Source organism: Aotus nancymaae, unplaced genomic scaffold (assembly GCF_030222135.1).
Source record: "Aotus nancymaae isolate 86718 unplaced genomic scaffold, 86718_ANA_hifiasm-v0.15.2.pri h1tg000022l_1, whole genome shotgun sequence".
In the NCBI taxonomy this organism is placed as follows: Eukaryota; Metazoa; Chordata; class Mammalia; order Primates; family Aotidae; genus Aotus; species Aotus nancymaae.
In genome coordinates, this window is record NW_026988435.1 from 19963159 (window position 1) to 19978155 (window position 14997).

A 14997-nucleotide genomic window follows, 5' to 3' on the forward strand; every position below is an offset into this window, starting at 1 on the left:
TCATCCTTTTTGCACTGGTTTCTTCCCATCTTTGTGGCTTATCTACCTGTGGTCTTTGTAGTTGGTGACTTTCGGATGGGGTCTGTGAGTGGACGTCCTTTTTGTTGATGATGAAGTTATTTCTTTCTGTTTCTTAGGTTTCCTTCTAACCATCAGGCCCCTCTGCTGCAGGACTGCTGGAGGTCCACTCCAGATGCTGCTTGCCTGGGGATCACCTGTGAGGGCTGCAGAACAGTAAGGGCTGCTGCCAGTTTCTTCTTCTGTTATCTTCGTCCCAGCAGGGTACCTGCCAAATGTCGGCCTGAGCTCTCCTTTATGAGATGTCTCTTTGGGTATACAGGGGTGAAGGAGCTTCTTGAGGAGAGAGTCTGTCCCTTACAGGAAGGAAGGTTTAAACCCATCATTCCCATTAGTTTACACTAGGAGCAACAATGAACCTTAAATTATTCTAAAACATGGAATCTGAGTGGAATTAAGAACAGAATTATATTGAATATTCATTTTAAAAGCTAAGTGAGCCATATTTATTCTTTAAAATGAAGCAAATATGTTCTGAAACCCAAAAAGAGGTGAGTTACTTAAGCAAGCCCAACATGACTAGGCCAGTATTATCATTTCAGATGCTCATAGCCATCATAGGGACATAGAAGATATTCCAAAGTGATTTCTGTCAATCCTAGTTTCCATTTCTCACCTAAACTTTCTATATTCACCTTGTAGACTTGACTTTGGGTTGTGGAGCCAGACTGCTAGGTTTCTAATCTCCAGTCTGCCACTTACTATCTATGTGACTTGAGTGAATTACTTAGCATCTCTGTGCCTCAGTTTCTTGATCTATAAAATAATATGAAAACAGGGACTCCACAAGTGGTAGCTGAGAATAGTAAATGAGTTAATAGATTTAAAGGAATTGGAACAAAACCTGGCAGATAATGAGCACTCAATAAATGTTAGCTCTTATTATTACAAGGCCATGAATCACTTAATTTTGTAGCTTCAAATAAAGCACTCACACAGATGCAACTTGCTGGTTATTTAAATAAGAAAAGAAACATAAATCAACAGAGTAAATTTTAATTAAATCAGTTAATGGCATATGGATCAGTTGGGAAAATGAGTTTACTTCAGAAATTATTTCCAAGAGTGTTCCTCATAAAACAATATGACCACATTAGATATATACTTAACGGAAACATTAAAAATACATAATATGTAACCTCTCAATTTTCACTTACAGCTGCCTTTATATTATTATTATTCAAAATTATTTTTTGATTAAGGGGACTGTATGAATGATTTTCTAAAAAAAATCAATAAAAGTTTGATCAGTCTTGGGGATCACTGGGTCATAGCAACTACCAATTCTCAGACATTGGGGAATTGTTCAGGGAAAAGGCAGCAACTTTGAAGTATCCTCAAGAACAAGAAGGGCATGTCAAAACAATTAATCATAAAGAAGTCATTAAAATTAAAAGTGTATTCTTAAATAGTTTTTTGATTAAGAACAAATGCCTCATTAATCTGGAACATATTGACTTGAGAACATAAGTAAAGTCAAAGAGAGTAATGACTGACATGACATGGAACACAGCATGTTGAGTGTTCCCATTACAAAAGCTTTAGAGGAACAGATTCCACAAAAGGTCACTGGAGATACTGAACTGAACAGAAAACCCAGTATCACCCAATGATGCAAAGGTAAATTTTTTAGAAATCTAGATTACAGAGAACATTGGGTACCAGCGCTGACACTGTTTCCATCATAGATTCTGAGTACATTTTATTTATTTCAGGCATGCAAATAAGTCTAAACCCAAGATTTAAGAATAAAAAATACAGATATTTCTAAAAGAAATAGGCATCTAATTTTAAAGAAACTTAGTCTTCCCCCTACTCCCACTTTCCAAGTTTCAGTTAAGTATGTGAATAGAAGTTTAAAACCAACATGAATAGCTCTGAAGAAAATTCTAGTGTAATAATTAGATGATACTAGATTGGATTTTCTTTGGATCACACTAAAGGTACATTTCTTAAAGGAGTTTATATAGTATTTAGTAAATAAAATAATAGATGTGAGATATGCATAAAAATCACACACATAATTTTTTAAAACAGATCAGATATTAAATGCCTATAGGAGGATGACTATGCAGTTTTTAAACATTAAATCTTGTTTTGGAAAAGTCATCAAAATATGTCTCATATTCTGAAAAGCTTCAGAATTTCATCTACTAGAAGGTAGAATTCATGAGGAAAGAGGCTTTTCCCCATCTTGACCACTGCTATATCCTCAGAATAGTGCTTAGGACATAATAGATACTCCATATGTATTTGATGAATAAGTAATTTCAACAGTGGCTGAAATCATAATTTGGATATATCTGCTATGACTTAACACTGACCTCAGGACTTTTCCTTGCCCTTGGCCCTTATCTATGCCCCCTCACATCTTCCCTGTACTCAGCATGACTTACACAGAGATCTCTGCGTATAATGAAGAGAAAGAAAATCTCCATGAAAGATTACAGATGGTTGATATGAATATTACATGCAAAGAATTTCCCAAATTCCATTCTCTAAAGTATGGCATAAAAAATTACAATAATCTTTCCAAGACTAGGATAAATTCTTCTAAAGACAAAATTTAACATAATTTTCAGAGTCAGATTTAGATATGACTATATTATTTTTACTTCAATAACATACTTCATTTCAAACTTCAAGACAAGGAAGAGAGAATTTTTTTCTAGAAAGAAGAAAGCAACATAATGAGAAAGAAGGGAAGGTAGAGTCCTACTACTCTAAGTACCTGTAATCAGACTTTGTTTTCAGCAATGTTTAAACCTTATCACTCCCAAAATTTTAATCTTGACAGCAGGATGGCAAAGAAAAATATTGGACAAGAACCACAACTGGAACATTTCTTATTTATTAGATCTACACCCAGCTTGTGCTGGAATACAAATTATCAGAGCCCCTGCCCATGAAAACTAATAATCCAGTTACAGGCACAAGGCTAGCAAACAAGAAACATCTATATACTGCCATATATTCACTCAAGTACTAAACTGTGTGGGAAAAATTCTAAAAGTTATACAACCTGTTGATAAGAGGTAATTCCAGCACCTAGCACAGTGTCCAGCACATATTAGACGTGCAATAAATACTTGATAAGTAAACAAAAGCTTGAATGAAAGAACGAATAAATAAGTGCTTTTAGAAGAGGTGAATCTTGTGTAGGATCCTGGAGAATGATGCCAAGCACTTGGCTGGTATGTGCCACAAATGACATTTCAATGTTTCCTACCTCTTCATCTTCTCACACATGATAAAAACTGGATCAACTTTGTGCAGAAGATAAGAGAAGAAAGAAACCCAATTGTTTTCTTAATAATATTGGTAGTCTTAGAGACTTGACCTGCAAAAACTGTTCAATAGGGCTGACTGTCCGTAGGTCTATATGTAATCCTTCCTTACAATCAGAGTATCTGCATAAGAATCAAAGATCTCTGAGTGGAACCTACCAAAAGTTATGCATAAGAGAGCCACATGGTAAGAGAAAGTGAAATTTGAAGTGGTCTTTCAGTGATTTCATCACCTACAAGAAAGAAAAGTCTACTATTTCTGTTCTTAGAATACTTGTTCTGTTAAGATTTAGCAAAACAGATTGACCAATAAATTTTAAGGTTTCTTGCTGGTTTTCAAGCCCTAAGACTGCAAACAAACTCTCCTAAGATCAGGTATGTTGAGGTATTTATGCTATAGTCAAAAGGGTTACTTATGCCTTGCTTAATATATGCATAAACAGATCCCAAATTACAGTTACAATTTTCCATACAACAAATCAAATTTGGCCCATAAATAAAGAAGTCAACTTGTAAAAGTTACAAAAGAAATTGTAAAGTTTTAGAACTACTAAAAATATTGGATCTGGAAAACCAAAATCTAATTCCACAGTGAGAATACTGGATGAACCATGTTGCCTCTGGCTTCAAATCATGTGTCACTGAAAACAAAGAAAGGAGGTTTTTAAAATTATGTTCCCTGTCTTAAATATTTGCAGATTGGCATGATTTCTCTTTCTAGTTATTTTTTTTCATGTAATGGATGAAACATCTTTTTCCTTCTTTATTCATGAAACCCCAATGTTCTCAAACCTCATTTTGTGACTGGAATGAAGGCACATTAATAATGCCCCAAAAGTTACAGGCTTCTCTCTGCTCCCTGCTTACAGAAAACCTTAGGATTGGAAGAATTTCTCCCACCACCCAAGAAATTCTGGCACTTTCCAGAGAATGACTTAACTGGTGAAGAGACTGCTGGTTGTGCTGGTTTGAATACATCTGTTTTTTTGCCATGGTTCATGGGACATCAAGGGTCTAAGTCCACTGATCATTAAGGAATATTACCTTCTCCAGGACAGCTCCTGGTGTCCCCAGTGCTACACAGCAATGTGGCACCATCATGGCACCATCTTTCCTTCAATCTTCCTTGCTATGTACATGCTGGATTCCATCCAGAAATCAGAAAAAAAATGTCTAACTCCTGAATTCACAGGACTCAAAACTATTCATTCACCCCTTCCAAGAAGTTAATACCATATTATCCTCTACATTTCCTACGTTCTCATCTCTCAGAGCCCTCTAGGGCCTTCAGATGTAAAATGTTCCCTTTTTCCTCTCTTCTTCTTTCTCCAAATGCAAATCAGGCTTGCAAATATATGCCTGGGAGAATTGCCGAATCCATAAAGCTGTTCTCAGTTTAGGCTAAGCAGAGATTACAGTCTATATCTACATTTGCTCTGTTAGAACACCAGATGACAATAGTTAATAAAGATGAGATACAGAGTCACCTTTACACCTTAGGCTTTTGTATTTTTCAGTAAGAAGAATGTCACAGTTCTTCCTAGCTTGCCAAAAAAAATGAATAAAAAGGTACTGAACCAGAAGCAAAACTTTCTGCTGGCTACTAGGTAAAATGACATGTGATATCGTTCACAGGAAATAATGGCAAACAGAAAGATTTTCCATCTTGTCAAGCAGATGGAATGGGCTTGGATAGAAAGGAGAGAGGAAAACGATAGAATAAACACCAGTTGTGAACTTCACTAAGAGAACTGGTAGGTTTTATGTATTAAAGAGATGAGCTAAAGTGGTTTATAAGAAGATGTAATCTATTTTACTAGCGTAATTTACATCATCTGGTATTATACATGGTATATAAAGGGCAAGAAGTTTAAAAATGGAAAAAGTGAGTTTTTCAATAGAAGTGCTGAGTTGGCCTGTGATCTTGGATGCACTACAAAATAGTGAGATAACTCGGGAGCAACTCAGGCCAAGGAGTGACCCACTTGAAGACTGGCAAAGTGGGAGCTAAGACAGAAGGAAGGAAAGTAGATGCTTGAATGAAGGTCACAACTGCCATGAAGAAAAAAAAGGAAAAACATCTATTGAAAAATGATGACTCCATTGAAAGAGAAAATCAATTTAGAAGATAGTTTGTGTGCTCTGTACATCTTCAATTGTCACAGCAAAGAAGAAAGTTTTATCTGTTCTTTATTTTCTTCTTACTTTTTGTGGGTACACAGTAGGTGTATATATTTATGGGGTATGTGAGAGATTTTGGCATAGGCATACAATGCAGAATAATCACACAGGGTAAATAGGGTATCCATCACATCAAGCATTTATCTTTTCTTTGTGTTACAGACAATCCAATTATATTCTTTTAGTTATTTTCAAATGTACAATAAATTATTGGTGGCTACAGACACTTTGTTGTGCTATCAAACACTAGATCTGATTCATTCTGTTTAACTATATTTTTGTACCCATTGACCAGCCCTATTTCCTTCTCCACCCCCACCCCAACCCCACTACCCCACCACCCTTCCTAGCCTCTGGTAGCCATCATTATATTCTCTATTTCCATAATTTCAATTGTTTTCATTTTTATCTCCCACAAATAAGTGAGAACATGCAAATTTTCTTTGTGTGCCTGGCTAATTTCACTTTACACAGTGTCCCCTAGTTCTATCTATGGCATTGCAAATGACAGGATCTCATTTTTTATGGCTGAATATTACTCCACTGTATATATGCACCACATATTCGTTATCCATTTGTCTGTTGATGGAGACATCGATTACTTTCAAATCTTGGCTCTTGCAAATAGTGCTGCACAAACATGGGAGTGCAGATAGCTCTTTGATATACTGATTTCCTTTCTTTTTTTTATTGCATTTTAGGTTTTGGGGTACATAGGAAGAACATGCAAGATTGTTGCATAGGTGCATATGTGGCAGTGTGATTTGCTGCCTTCCTCCCCTTCACCTATATCTGGCATTTCTCCCCATGCTATCTCTCCCCAACTCCCCACCCCACGCTGTCCCTCCCCTATTTCCCCCCTACAGACCCCAGTGTGTAGTGCTCCCCTCCCTGTGTCCATGTGTTCTCATTGTTCAACACCCGCCTATGAGTGAGAACATGTGGTGTTTGATTTTTGGTATATATAAAGCAGAGGGATTGCTGGATACTATGATAGCTCTATTATTAGTTTTTCTGAAGAACCTTCTCCATAGTGGTTGTACCAACTTATATTCCAATCAAAGGTGTATAAGTGTTCCCTTTTCTACCTATCCTAATCAGTATTCATTATTGCCTGTCTTTTGGATAAAAGTCATCTTAACTGGAGTAAGATAGTATCTCATTGTAGTTTTAACTTTTATTTATCTGATGATCAATAATGTTAATTAAGTACCTTTTCATATTCCTGTTTGCCATTTGTGTGTCTTCTTTAGAAAATGTCTATTCAGATCCTTTGCACATATTTAAATCAGATTATTATATTTATTCCTATTGAGTTGTTTGAACTCTTTATATGTTCTGGTCATTAAGCCCATGGCAGATGGGTAGTTTGCAAATATTCTCTTCCTTTCTGTGGGTTGTCTCTTCACTTTGTTGCTTCCTTTGTTGTGCAGAAGATTTTTAACTTGATATGATTCCGTTTGTTCATTTTTGCTTCTGTTGCCTGTGTTTGTGGAGTATTCTCAAGAAATCCTTGCCTACACCAATGTACCAGATAGTTTCCCCAATGTTTTCTTTTAGTAGTTGTACACTTTGAGACCTTAGATTTAAGCCTTTAATCCATTTTGATTTTATTTTTCTATGGTGATAGATAAGGATCTAGTTTTATTCTTCTGTATATGAATATTCCATTTTTTCCAATGCCATTTATTGAAGACACTGCCTTTTCCCCAATGTATGTTCTTGGCATGTTTGTCAGAAATGAGTTCACTGTAGATTTATGGATTTATTTCTGGGTTTTATCTTCTGTTCCATTGGTCTGTCTATTTTTATTCCAGTACCTTTCTGGTTTGGTTAATATAGTTTTGTAGCATAATTTGAAGTCAGGTAATGTGAGTGTTTCATTTTTGTTCTTTTTGCTTAAGATAGCTTTGGCTATTCTGGGTATTTTGTGGTTCCATATAAATTTTAGGATTCTTTTTTCTATTTCTGTAAAAAAAATCATTGGTATTTTAATAGATTACATTGAATGTATAGAGTACTCTGGGTAGTATGGACATTTTAATAATATTGATTCTTCTAATCTATGAACAGGGACAATCTTTCCATTTTAGTTGTGTACCTGTTCAATGTCTTGCATCAATGTTTTACAGTTTATATTGTAAAGATGTTTCACTTCTTTGCTTAAGTTATTCCTTTTATCTTATTTGTAGTTATTGTTAATGGGATTACTTTCTTGATTTCTTTTTGGATTATTAACTGCTGTCAAATAGAAATGCTACTGATTTTTGTATGTTGATTTTGTATCCTGCAACTTTACTGAATATGTTTATCAATTCTAGTAGTTCTTATGGAGTCCTTAGATTTTTCCAAAAATAAGATCATGTTATCTGCAAATAAGGATAATTTTACTTCTTCTTTTTCAGTTTAGATGCCCTTTATTTCATTTGTCCAATATCTCTAGCTAGGACTTTCAGTACCATGCTGAATAACAGTGGTGAAAGTGAGCATCCTAGTTTTGTTTCAGATCTTAGAGGAAATCCTTTTGGTCTATAGACATTCCAAAAAAGAAAATCACTGCTAGTAGTATTATAATGCATAAAGTAAGCATTATATTTTTAAATATAATTCACATATTCAAGTGTGTGTTGCTGCTTTTACAATATCCATTTGGGAAGCTGTGCATTTATTCTAATAAAATAGGCATTGTTCAAAACATGTTTTAGAGTTTCTTTTCAACAATCACCTTCATTGTCTGTGGCACAATTTTTTTTTTTACTGTCCATATGGTAAAGTATCTTTATCTTTTGGGTGTAAACTTGATTTTGAAATAACCAAACGTAAGTCAGAAGTAAATCTTAAGAACAAGAAAGACAAATTGGGAAATCTCATAAACAGCTAAAGTGAGCATTGAAGAAACTTTGTCTGGATGTATTATTTTGGATGTGTTTGCCTTTTGTGAGTTATTAATTTGCTATACCTCAAACTGTCAAGTCTTTTTTGAGATAGTTTTGTTGTATCTTCCAAAGTTATATTAGGTTGGTGCAAAAGTAATTGTGGTTTTTGTCATTAAAGGCAATGTTATTAATAATATCCTGAATTTTACTCTTGACAAAGAATGTAGGTTTTATATTATTTGTGTGTATGAGAATGCATGTATGTGTGTATTTTCATAACAGAATGAAAGCAAAGATTCTATAAATTCAATCTTTTATATTTAGCAAAAACAAATATTCCATATATAGTTTAATTTAGTATTAAATAATTAAGCAAAATACTTGCTACTAACATGCACATAAACTTCTTTAAAGATATCACATCAAAATATGAGATTTCTTTAAGCTACGTCTTCAATCTTTTATGTAAATGTCTATTCTGAAAGCTGCTTTGGCAAGAACTTTAATAATCTATAAATATTTTTTCTTTAATCTTTATAATAATCTTTATATAATAATCATATTATTTTTGTTAAATATTTTTCTCCTTTTCAAAATATTGTTTTATAACTTCACATGCTATTCAATTACGATTAATATTTATACATTTTTTCTATGATTATCTGTATGAGAAATCTTTGATACCAAACATGGTAAAATAATGTTTTGCCTTAAGTTTTAGAAACTAAAGTTGTTATAGAACTATTCTGTGAGGATTTAAATTATATCAAGTTAGCTAAACTTATTTATGCAAAAGTTTTCTCCCTACCACTGTGCTCATTGAAAAGGACTGCTGACTCAGGTGTTTTGTAGCTTTTAAAATAATTGTTCAAGATGATACTAGGTTGTAGAATGTGGTAACAAATTTCTCAAGTCTAGAGAAGCCTTAGGAGGTCTATTCCACTGTCTCTCAACTTTATTATGCTCATGCTTGGCTCTTATGTCTTTCCTATTTAACTTATTTTATAAAATATAGAACATATCTTTGAAAGTCAAACCATACCAAAGCCAAAAGTGATGGCAGTGCTATAATTATAAAAAGGTGGAAATGTTCAGTAAGCAGTCAAAGTTTGGCATGAAACTAGACACAGCTGCAATAAGCTAGCAGACTTAAGGGCTAAGTTTCCTCGCTTTCATACTTGTATTTAGTGTTGCTAGTTTCTCAAAACACATAAAAAGAAGTCATTTCTCTGAGAAGCAGTCTTTAGAGGAGGGTTTTTCTTCTTCAGCACTATTATTTCAGACTGGATAATTCTTTGCTGTGTGTGGATGAGGTTGAGAGGGTTGCTGCACTGCGTTATAAGACGTTTAGCAGCATCCCATCCCTCATCCCTGGTCTTTGCCCACTAGATGATATTGACATCTCTCCTCCCAACCGTGATCACCAAGTGTTTCCAGACATACCTAAATGTCCACTGGGGGGACAAAACCCTCATTTCTCACCATTTTACCTCTTCCATAGTTGACAATCATTTCTCTAGAGTACCATTCAAGATTCAACATAAGTTTCTGACAGGGGTGTTATAGAAGGCAATTTTTATCATTTTCACTTATTATTTCATGTTTGTTTAGTGGTTTACTACAAGTAGCTTATGGTCAAGGAAATATATCCAGTTCATTTAATAGTATTCTTAATTAACTATGTTTCTAAGTTCTTATGTTTCTTTTAATCTATGAACCTATGTTCCTACTGTTGCCTGAAATATTCACAAGTAAGAAGAAAAACGTACTGAGTATAGACAATAAAAAATTTAATGTGGCCAAATATAGCATATACTAACATTGTAAAGCACATCTCAAATATTTGCAGCATTTCATGGCAACAAAAGCTGCTATAGAATAACTGGGTCAGAATTACCATCAGGGAAGTAGTACCCAAAATACCTTCGGATTATTATAGGCCAGGCAAAAGCAAGAAAAGCTGTTAGATTTGGGAGGCACTCCTTCCAGGCTGCTAAAGTATCACCAGTCAAACAGCATTTACAAGAAACACAGGTCTGAGACAACCACCTGAGTGCCCTAATAAGACTTCAAATGCTCTGAGAACAAGCTTCACTGTATTTATGCTAGTAGAAGTTACAGATCTATTCTTGCTCAGGCCTAGGATTTTAGTCAAAAAAAAAAAAAAGATGAACTCGAAATTTCACTTTGAGAAATATTAGGCTTCATGGAATATAAAGATAATTCAGAAGCATGGAAAACCATGAATAATTAACAAACTCTGATAGAAAATAAATAAAGGAACTCAAGGAATTGCGTTCCAATTTCCTTAGAAACCAGATAAGCAATCGATGAGTTTTAAAACTCCTATATACACATTTAGTGCTCATAAACACTGAATAATAAAGATAATCATGCTGCATGACAAAGTACAGATAAACTCACTCCAGCTTTGCAAGTTCGAAACCAGTTAAAACCAGTTATTCTACTCCTGACATTTTAACGAGTAGAACTTTACACATATACTAAAAGCCACAGTGAACTGGGTGAAAGTTTGCTGGGCCTGGGGAGTGTGAAACTGGCCTAATATCACCAGAGTCATCTCAATGTGTGGTCCCTGACAAACCATGCTCCTGAGAAAAAAGCAGAAGGAAAATGTTGCCTTACTAAAGGCATATACAGGAATATACAGCTTGTGAATGCAAGCTATGTGACTTATGTTGGCTTTTACATACCAAAGCTGCTTCCAAAGCTCTGCAAGAAAGGCTGGTCCCATCAGCTAGAGAAGCACAGCAAAATGAAAATGATTTGATATCTACATTTCCAATTGCTTAAGTTGTTTACCCTGTTCCATCTGAATCACATCACATCTTATTTTCAATTGAAGCATGGAAACCTTTTCTCAATGGCCTAATAGTTTTTTTCCAAATACTATTTATTTTCATGTGGCATTAATCTTTTTTTTACTAACTATTCTTGTGTGCAGCATATTTTATAACCACCTCAGCACACACTGATCCAAAGCTGAACATTATAAATAGTTATATCACCTACATCAAAAACTTCAAAGTGAGAGTGGGCTGAAAAAAAAGTAGGAGTTAGAAATTCTGAGAGAGTAGGGGATTGGGTAAAATGATAAAATAATGAGGAAAAGAAATAATTTCTATGTATCAGGTAGGAGAGAGAAGCTATTTCCCAAGGCTTTGGGGGAGGTGAATTTCCCACACTAAAGGTGGAGTAGATGAAAAACCAATACTGATTGTTCTTCACTCCTTCACTGAGATTCTGAAACTGTAGGCATTGATTGCTGTGTTAAAGATACATATGCAGCCTATTCCTCATAAGTAAATTACATTGTTTTATTACTACAATGTGTAGCCCAAAAGGCAAGCCATAATTTTTAGTGGCTGAGAAGAGATTAGCTTCACAAACAAGGGGAACTTTGAAAAAACAAGTGTAATCAAAAAGAAAATGTGACTTTGGGCTTTACTTAGAATTAAATTCCAAAACACGCTCAAATCTGCAGAACCAGTATTCAAATTTGGTACCCCTTCTGCTCATCCTTACTAATGTCACCCTTCACACACAAATCTTTCCACCCTCCTTCTCCAGGCATTTTAAATATCTGCAGGATTAGAAATTGCAAACAGATGCCTCTGGCCAAAAGCACCAAGTTTTGCTGATAAATTTTCCTAAAATCACACAAATGGAAAAAATGGAAGGCAGAAGTGTATATTTTATACTAAGCAGCTACAAGTCTGAAATCTCAGGTTATAAGTAAATTATTTTGTGATCAAATCCTAATCTCGTCAACTTAAATAACCAAAAACCCAGCTCAATGATCCACCACAATCTACCTTGAAAATGTAATTATCTTATTTGAATGTCTCCTTTCAATACTAATTTGATTTCCTTTCCTGAAAATTCTGCCACATGGTGCTACTTTCGTATATTTAACATATTTCATTTATAATTACTCTCACGTATAAATGGTATCTTTAAATAATATGTGCAGGAGTTCTTAAGTTTTCACAACTCTCTTTATAAAGCGAAGCTATTCATTTTTAGACAGTTTGAATGTTTTGGTGTTAATTTGATGAATAACAGCTATCGGACAACTGAAGAGAATTACCACTCACATGCAAGTCTTCTCTTTGTACTTGATTAAAAAATATTAATATTTCATTCATGGTGTCGTCTCGTATTAAATTTCTCAGGGTCACTGGACCTCAGATGCTAAAAGGACAAAGAAAAGGGACAGATGAGAACAGCCACGAAGTGATAGTGAAAACATATGGTGTCCATCTTGTAAGCATAAGGCTCCCTGGTATTGCTGCCACTCTCCCTGTGTTTGGGAAAGCTGGGAGAAGCCAGTAGGCAATCTGGTGTCTCGTCAGAAGAGTGCCAGAAACACGTTTTGCTGACCTAACCCTTTCCTTCTACCACGGATTCTCTCAGTAAATCCTACACTTGTTACCACAGCATTGCTTTCAAACACTTGGTTATCTGATGAAAACCAAGAGTTTTAAAATAACAATTTATATGGAGTCAAAATGCTGGGTGCTGTCGTTTTTTTTTTTCCCTTTTTTTCCCACGTTTTACAGTCGAATAATTTTTAAATTACAATAAAATGCACACATCTTAAGTGTTCCCCGTGTGAGTGTTGATGGTTGTATACACTGATGTAGCACCACTCAAAACAAGATACAAAACGTTTCAATAAGCCCAGAAGTTTTCCTCTTTCTCCTTTCCAGTCAAACCACACTGTACTAATTTCCATTTCCATAGACAATTTTGCCTGTATTTGAACATAATATACTGTATATGTACTATTATATCTCTGGCTTTTTGCCAATATATATTTTGAAGACTCATTGTTACATGTGTCACTAGCTCGTTCCTTTCATTTCAGAGTAATATTTAATTATATGAATATACCACAATTTGCTTACTCATTTTCCAGGAAATGGATATTTAGGTGACTCCACATGTTCTCAAAAGAGTTTTATATAAGACTTTGTGTAGATGTATGTTATTTTATCACCTGGATAAATATCTAGGAGTGGAATTCCTGAGACACAATATGTTTAAACTTTAAGAACACGGCAAACCATTCCCCACAATCGTTGTAACATTTTCCTCTACTGACATATTAGTATTCACCTTTCTCCATATCCTCATCAATATTTTGTGTTGTCAGTCTTAGCCATTCTGGTGCGTATGAAATGTTATCTCATTGTGATTCTAAATTGCATCTCTCTGACGACTTAAGATGTTGATTATCTTTTCAGGTGTTCATTAGCCTCATCCTATGTAAGATGTCTCATTCCCAAATTTTCTTTTGCTAAGTGTCTGTTCCAGACTTTGACCCATTTTTTACTGAGCTGTTTATCTTTTTATTGTTGACTCATAAAAGTTAGTTATATATTCTGAATATGAGCTATTCATGAAAAATAGGTGATGAGAATTTTCACAGAATTTTCTGTCGATTGCTTGTTCACTTTCTTTTGATGAGCAGAAATGTTACATTTTGATGAAATTCAAATATTCTTAGACAGGTGAAACACTTTTAATTCTAATAAATTTTTGTATACCCCAGTGTTACAAGTTATTATTTGTTTTCTTCAAAAAGCTTTTTGATTATACTGTTTGCATTTAAGTTTATATTTTTTACCTAACTTTTGTGTTTTGGGTGAGGTAGGATCAGAGATCATTTTTTTGTTTTCTAGTGGATATCCAATCTTTCCTATCATTTTTTTTTGTTTGTTTATTTGAGACAGAGTCTCATTCTGTTGCCCAGCTGGCATGCAGTGGCGAGATCTCGGCTCACTACAACATCTGCCTCCCAGGTTCAAGCAATTCTCCAGCCTCAGCCTCCCCAGTAGCTGGGATTACAGGCACAAGCCACAGCATCTGGCTAATTTTTGTATTTTTAGTAGAAACGGGGTCTCACCATGTTGGCTAGGCTGGCCATGAGCTCCTGACCTCAGGTGATCCACCTGCCTGGGCCTCCCAAAGTTCTGGGATTACAGGTGTGAGCCACCGCGCCCTGCCACAACATTTGTTTTTTTTAAAAAAATTGTCTTTATTAATATAATTTGCCACTCTGGTCAGATATCAATGTATATTTGTATGTACATATCATATATGTGTGTATATATCACATATAGCTGTATGTGCCAATTTCTGGATTTTGTATTGTATTCCATCGATCTATTATTATGCCAATATCATATTCACTTGATTACTGTGACACTGTATTATCAAATACAATGAATACAATGATTTGTATTATCAAATACAAATACAATGAATCAAATAGTGTAAATCCATCAACTTTGTTCTTCCTTATCAATATTGCTTGGTTTAGTCTAGACAGTTTGCATTTTCCAACTCACTTCAAAAAAGCCTACTGATATTTTTATTGAAATTGCATTAAATATATAAATAATTTTAGGTAAGATGGACATAAATATTGAATTTTCCAGTTTGTGAATATGATATTTGGTTAGGTATTTAAAATTGTATGTCAGTAATGTTTTATATTTTGTTCATCTTTTGTTAGATCTATTTCTAGGTATTTAGGGTTTTTGATG